Below are 8,381 nucleotides of genomic sequence, written 5' to 3'. Positions count from 1 at the left end.
TTTCTCTTCTAGCGATAAGTGACCAACAGCAACGGAAATTAAATGCAAATAACACTTTCCCACTGAGAGGAGCACACATCTACAAGAAATAAACCACCTGTTCTGTTTTGTGGGTTATTTTTTCTCTTAAATAGTGACGGTTATTTTGGGACACTTTCAAAGTGGAGAGGGTTATTTTCGACCTCTGCTTAGGGCAAGTAAGTACGAAGTATGCGTGTCATATTTGAAATAGTTCCAGATACAAGGAACTGCGAATTCAGCTTCTATTGTTCTTTTTATAGACATACCTCCTGTAAAATTTATTAAATTTTTATTGTATAGCGGATGGAAGTTCTTCTACGGTTGCCAGACGTACTGATTTTATCAGTACAGTACTGATTTTTTAACTCTTGCACTGATTTTATTCAATTCTTCAATCAGTACGCTAATGTCCTGATTTTTCAAAATTTGTACTGATTTTTACTGAACTTTCTATTCAAACAAAATACTTTAGTATTTTCCCAAGGTTTTTACATAACGTTGGAGCTTCCTTAAACTGTACTGTAAAAAATAAGAATAATATAATTTAATTATAGTTGACATGTTTTAGATAATGGTTGATATGCCCAAGAAATTAATACAACAAGTAATTTTTAGCAAAAACAAAACCGACTTCAACTCTCATATAAAAAAAATATATATGTATATATGTATATATATATATCTCATGATCCACTGATCGGATCTTATCCAGATTAGTTCCCTGAGACACTACCTTTCCGATGCAAAAAGAATTATCGAAATCGGTTGACGTGGTCCAAAGTTATGCGGTAACATACATAAAAAAAAAAATAAAATTAAAAATTATTCCGACGAACTGATAACCTCCTTCTTTTTTGGAAGTCGGTTAAAAAGATCAATCGTTTTATGGGCATATCGCCGTGTCGTTACGTACCAGTTGCGATAATATGATGGAGCATAATTATTAAAAAAGAAGGCTTAAATTTTTGTCGAGTATTGTTAGTTACCTAGAAAATAACTTTCAGTTTAATAACAATACATTTCAATATTCGAATGGCTTTTGCCTATAACTTACAACTCCTTTTTCTCAATTTACTGACTCTGTAAAAGAGTTTTTGCATACAAGGCATAGAGTTAGATACTCTTTTTAGTGAATTCTTAGTCTTTCACAGTTTTTGCGTAGTTAAAAAATTATTTAAGCCATGAGGAAATATAGATGAACTCCTTAGAAAGTGGTACTTTTTTACAGTATGAGAGGATCTTAAGAATAAAGTTTGTTTCCTGTCGCAAAGAGAAAAACCGGCTTCTAATTAAAATTTTTGAAAGTGAACTTCAAATTAAAAGTAAATAATGAAATGTATAGAATTCTATTTAAACACTTAAAATTGGAATGATCTCATTATTGCTTTTCAAAAATGTCTTAAATATAAAATAATTTATTGGCTCCTGTGTACGATGATGTGTACACTCATGTTAAAATGAATAATATTTTTATATTTTATGAACTACTAGTGAACCCGTATGGTGTTTTTGTTTAAAATATTTTCTTTTATAAAAAAAGGTATTTTTTCCTTTTAAATGTTTTTTCTCAGATTTATACATACGATATTAATTTTTTTTAAATCAGTTCAAACTTGTTTGAAATATAAGGTTTTTAATTTTTCGAAGACCCGACCTTTGACCCCTTTATAGCACCTGTAACATAGAAAAAGTTATATATCGTTTAAATAAGAGAAAAGGGCGTACCACGCCTATATTTTTACTTTTTTTTATTAATTTACATACAGTAATTAAAAATAATTTTTTACCAAAGGTCCAACTTCAAACTTCGAAGGCCCATATCTCGATTTCGGAGGCTAACTTCGAAAAACGGAGAAATTACTTTTTTACCTATGACTCAATTTCTTAAAAAAATTGGTTCGGTCCAATACCTAGAAAAAAAAGTTTATTTTGCCGTACAGCGTTATTGCTATTCAAAAAGTCACAAATATAAAATAATTTATTGGCTCCTGTGAATAATGATGTGTACACTCATGTTAAAATGAATAACACTTTTATTTTTTATAAACTATATTTTATTTATATACCAAAATATTGTTAAAAACAAGAACTCAGGCGTTTTAAATTATTTTCTGTTATTTACATTCATAATTTTGCTTTGAATAAAAACCCTGCCGTAAATCGCGCTAGTTCAGGACTAGCGTAGAACTAGCTCTTTAGGAGGCGGTACTGGTTCTCGATCTATCTCAACGCAATGGCATCAACTGTCTCTTTTACATGGCGATGTCCTACGAAGTGGAAATTGCCACCCTCTGCAGAGCTTTCGAACTAGTTCTATACTGGATCCATTTTGGACAGTTCTGGGACAGTAGGTTTTTTTATGAGAAAAAAATTTAAAACTCGATTATTTGATTAGTTTTCTATTCTAAACTGGTTCCATTTTAGACAGATCTGCGACAATAAGTTTTTTATAAAAACAAATTCTGATTATTCGAGTTTTTGATATTTTTTCGTTTTTTCTGTTCTTTTACAGATTGCATTCTATTAAATTTTTATTTATTTTTTTATTTTGTTTATATTATTTGATCACTTTCTCTTCAATTTTTAAGCGGCACTCAACAATTTATATTTCTTAAATCTGAAAATCACAACTGCCTCCACCGCAATTTGAACTCGTGTCCAACGATATTAGAGTCGGAGGTCTTCCCGCTGAGCTATTTTCGTATTGTACGAGGAGTGAGAATTTGTGCATTTACTTCTCAACAGAGCGTAACTAACACACAGAGAGTTTCAACTGTCCCTCTCTGCAGCCGTTTTGCACTAGTTCAGAGATGGTTCTGAAATGTGTAGGGCGGAACTAGCGCTTTAAGAGACTGTCTCTAAATTTTACTGCAGGGAATGTACTGAAAAGTACTGATTTTTTTAGCATGAAAAAGTCTAATGTACTGATTTCGGGCATAAAAAATCAAAAATCTGGCAACCCTAAAATTCTTCTAATATGCACATAAAAAAAAATAATATGCAATATAAAATGGAAACGGAAGAAGGTGTAAATATTAATCTCTCGCGAGGTTCAGAATTCAGTCAAAAGTAGACACTTCTCTGGTCGAGATCCATTCTCTTTGCATTAACCAAACTATTGTCGTATAAAGGTTTCAGTGCAAATACATACCATGCGCATAATTTAGGATGCAAATATTGATATTTCGCTTTAGAAATAAAATAAATGTGTTTGTTAATTTTCTTCAAAATTCATAAAATTTAGTACTTGGAGCCAAAACAGTGTTTTAAGGCGTCATTGTGAAAAACTTTTGCTATCTTATAAATTAGAAAACTTAAGAGTAAACGAAGTTTCATCAAAATACAACTTTTTAACATTTGCGCTCATTTTTTTTTTTAATTTAGTGGACGATAATATTAACCGATTTTGACGTTCTTTCAGATTGATGCTGTTCTATTTAAAACCAGCATACACTCTGAATTTAATCAAAATCGGATAGTATTCACCTTATCCGCTCACAAAAGCGGCACTGCGTTCGCTTTTACCATTTTCCACATTTAGTCATTCCTTATTGCAGAATGGAGCATATACGAATTTTCCATAATTTTACCATTTTAAACCGCAGCTTATATGAGGACGTCCCACTGTACACCGTCAGCAAAAATCAAGGGAAAATTTTTGTATTTCTGTACAGTGAACTATATTTCAATAATATGATAATTGAAATTAAATTTTAATTATTTTGAAAAGTGCTATATTAAAAAAGCGCTGAATTCTTAAAAAAAAACCACCGCGGAAATAACGTCCCTTTTCGAAGGGGAAATAGCGCCGACCAATAAAAAGCAATAAAGCCCACGGGCTTTATTTCCTTTACGAAAGAGCTAAAAAAAGAATATAAAGCTTGCTTTTTTAGGAAATGAAGCCCGCAAGCGTTATTGTCATATCGAAAGGGAAATAAGGCCCTCGGACTTTGTTTCTTTTTTTTAGGGAATAAAGTCCATGGGCGTTATTTCCGCGGACGATATTGCACTCCACCATAAATAGGCCATCAGGTTTCTAATGATATATAATTGTTATATATATATATATATAACAATTACATATCATTAGAAAGGTATTTTGATGCTGATGTGCAGACAACTTTTACAATTTCAAATTAGTTTAACATAAAGCGAAAAAATCAATTCGAAAGTGACACCAATAGCAATGCCATACATTTACATGGGTAGGGCTTTAAAATTTATAATGAACTAAAGAAACGTTCTAAGCAGCAGTTTAGGAATAAGATTTATGTATGTGGATGAATAGATTAACCCCCCGAATTCTGTGCACTTGACAAATAATCAACCTTGACTATTTATCAATAAATTTGCGCCTAAAACTATGCCGCTAAGATTTGTCTGTATTTGCTAAATTTGTTGTGCATTTTTAAAGCCCCTAAAATTAAACTTTTGCAGCATAGTTTAGGTGCAAATTTATTGACAAATAGTCAAGCTTGTAGTGATGTGCTGAGTCAATACTTTTAAGTATTGACCGATATTCGGTACTGATTTAAAAAGTATCCAATACTCTCGATACTCGGTAACGAAACATTTAGGTGTGCACATATTCCAAAAATATGGAAAAATATTCAGGGCAGACTCGCCTATCAAAACCCGAATGTAGGAGTCAATATAGCTTTTAATACTGATTCAAATGAAAGATGTATATATGTAGGTTCGATGCCATAATGCAGAGAAACTCTTACTTGTTTGAAGCATTTTTGTTCCAGCTAAATCGGACGATATCATTTTTGTAGGCCTGGGGCAGATTTTGTAGCCACCCTGACGGAAAGAAGTGATTTTTTTTTTAATCAACTAATTGAAAGACTACTTTAAAATAAATAAACATTTACTCGTGTTTCGAATTTTTATACTATTTTTGCTCAAAAAAACAATTTGTGTCTTGGAAGTATGAAAAAGCATCTGTGAAGTCCAGAACGCAAGCGTATTCAAAAGAAACATACTGACTTTGAAGTTGTGTAAACCAAATTTATTTTAAAGTAGTTGAAATTAAGTGCAGAGTCGGACAGTCGACTTGCTGCTTGCACACAATTCAAACTGAACATTTGAAGGCACATTTACATGTCTGGCTGTAGCTGAGCGTGCAGAAATGTTTTCTGTTACTTGTTAGCTTCCAGAACGTCGGGGTTCGACTCCCGACGGAGGCAACATGTGAAAATGATAATAATATTTTTTTTCTGCCTTCTAAATATGAAAAAAGCATCTGTGAAGTTCAAAACGAAAGCGTATTCAAACGAAACATACTGACGTTGAAGTTGTTTAAGCCAAATGCATTTTAAAGTAGTTGAAAATACATGCAGGAAAAGGCAATTAACTGCTTCCTAGGACATCACCATTTTAAGTAAATTAGTTCGTTGCAGGTAAAATAGTGAGAATTTCAATTAGTTATCGTTTAAAATAAAGTAGTTTATAAATTACTTTCAAACTAATTCAATTTCCTACAGGGCGGTTAGCGACAATATTCGAATCGGTATCGGTTTTGTTGACGTATGATATGAAATATTTTTACGTCAACAAGTGCGATATCGATCCGAAACTTTCCGCTAACTGGTTACAGAATCGAATTGTAGTATCCTCCGTATTTAATGTATATTTTTCATTTCAATGCAATTTAGTACTTTAATCGGGTGAATTTTCGTATTTTATAAAGAACAATTTTGAATAAGAATACAAGAAAAATAATATTACGTAAGAATCTACACGACGCCCCCTCCACACATAAAAGAAAAAGTAAGAAAATTCTAGACCCGCCCTCCCCCACAAAGGTCTTACGTAATATATGGACAGCCCCTCATAATCAATGTATACATACACAGATCTGCTTTTGCTTAAGGTTTTTTTTTTTCTATCTAGATCCCTACCTCTATTCCTGTTCGTTTTAATAACATTCATGTTATTCGGGTTTTCCATTATCTTCATTTTTATCTTGATACTCTATCAATAACAAAATCGATAATAACGTCCAACAAAATATCGATAACAAACCCGATAGAAATATCGGTAACAAAATCGATGACATATTCGATAAAAATTTCAATAGCAACATCGATAACACCTTTGGTAGCAAAATCGATTAGAAAATCGATAAATATTGATAACAAAACCGATAATTATTGATAACAAAATCGATAAATATCGATAACAAACCCGATAAATATCGATAACATAATCGATAACAAGTTCGATACATATCGATAACAAAATCGATTAATATCGATAACATAATGATAGAAAAATTGATAACAATATCAATAAAAATTTCGATAACAAGATCGATAAAGATATCAGTAACAAAACCGATAAAAATATCGATAATTCTCGAGAATCCCGAAAATATCTAAAATCGCAAAATAGTTCCCAGATTGAGACGCTGTGTCTGTCGCTATATCGTTTCCACTTTAGGTACCTTTATTTTAATCTTTCTTCCCCTATCTTCGTCTTTACTTCTATCGGTATCCTCATCCTCATCTATGTTTATACTTGTATGTTTATCATTTTCTTCATCTACATGTTCCCCTTCACCTTTGCCTATATATGTATAAGTAAAGTATTTAAATTTACCTTGGTCTTCATTTTTGCCTTTATCTTTACGCATCTTTGTTTTTGTTTTTATTTTTACCTTTGCCTTTATCCTTTTGTATATCTATGTACGTACTCACCTTTACTTTCATTCTTGTATTGGTCTTTTTCTACGTTTTATTCTTTAACCTTTTATTAGAAATTTTTTTTTAATTAACACCATATGCATACACACAAGAAGCACTTGTTTCAGCCCCAACCATTTCCGTTGCACCATTTCCATTGCATCATTTCCGTGTGCAATTTCCCCTGAACTTGCCAATTTACTCCCAACCAACCAACCGCCGCTAAAGAAGTTTCACTTCTAAATAATATTTCTCTGTTGCGATAAGTTCAAGTGTTTTAGCCGATATCATATAAATTAGTAAAAAAAAGTTTTTTTCTAAATTTGAAATGCATATAATGGCGAAGGTTTAATGTAACGAATCGGTATTGGGTACCGAAAAGGAAGTATTGGATACCGAAATCCTTTTTAAGTATTGGTTACCGACAATTCAGCACATCACTACAAGCTTGACACTTTGTCAAGTGCATAGAATTAGGGGTAAGGCTTAAACAAGGTAGAAGGTAAAGTTGAGTATGTAGAAGAAGAAAGGTCTAAATGTAGAGATTAAAATAAAAGTAAAGAAACCTAAACGCAGAGTTGCCAGATGTGAGGATTTCGCCCCATTTTGGGGATTTCTGAAACCATTTGGGGATAGATTTTTTTCGTTTGGGGATGTGGGGATTTGATGGGGATTTTTGTTTGGTTTAAAATATTCATATTGAAATGAAAATACATATATTTTACTGCCTGCCCTTAAAAATTTCTCAAAAAAAGGTTTTTTCTTGTCAAAGTATTATTCGTGGAAAATACCTGTTTTAATGGCTTTGGCTGAACACATTTTCTCTCACTTCATTACACCAAATTGTAAAAGGATCGCTGTGATTGGCATTTACCGAATGGACTGTATATATTTCTGATTTCCTTAGTGTAAAAAGAATTTTACAAAGTGGCAAGCGCACAAAAAAACATTGACGAACTTACAGACAGCAATGGGAATAGGAACCTTGGTCCGAAGGTATGTTGTTAAATAGTCTCCGAAAACCATAAAAAATAAGAACCCGCTATACGTAAATAACCAAATGATCTCATATATACAGTCTTGGAAAAAATAATAGAAACAACTTATTGAAAAATATTAAATCAATTATATCAACACTAGTTATATATTTTTTGGAATGGCGCACCCTGTACAAATATCAGTTAAAGGTTGTTCTTTTGCAAAACATTATATTCCGCTAGTTTGTATCCTTCTCACTTTATGTGCGAGAGAGTAAACAATTGAATTGTTGCGCTTGGAAAAAATAATAGAAACAAAACGTGTTTGTTAATATTGGTGCTTTACAAAAGGTAAATTAATTATTGTTGGCACTTCTAATTAGGTTTTTAAAGAATGTTAACTAAAGTAGGGTTATACTATAGGTTATTGAAACATAAAACATAATAAAATGGGCCGAGCTAAACACTGCACGGAAGAGGAGAAGAATCTGCCCTTCATAGCGTAAAAAACCAGAAACACGACGTACAAAGCACTGCTAGCGATCAAAGGCGTTTAATTCGGCATTACAAAGTTAACTCTTTTCTGTCTTCAAGAAAGCTGAAAACAGAATTGAATGTCGATGTAACAAGCCGAGCCATGACGTACAGATTGGCAGAAGTCAAACTTTCAGCCAGAATCTCTCGAAAGGTACCGTTG

This window comes from Rhagoletis pomonella, unplaced genomic scaffold (genome assembly GCF_013731165.1).
Source record: "Rhagoletis pomonella isolate Grant_MI unplaced genomic scaffold, Rhpom_1.0 Rhpom_scaffold_00005, whole genome shotgun sequence".
NCBI classification, from domain to species: Eukaryota; Metazoa; Arthropoda; class Insecta; order Diptera; family Tephritidae; genus Rhagoletis; species Rhagoletis pomonella.
The sequence above is the reverse complement of the archived record's forward strand: the minus strand, read 5'-3'. Positions refer to the sequence as shown.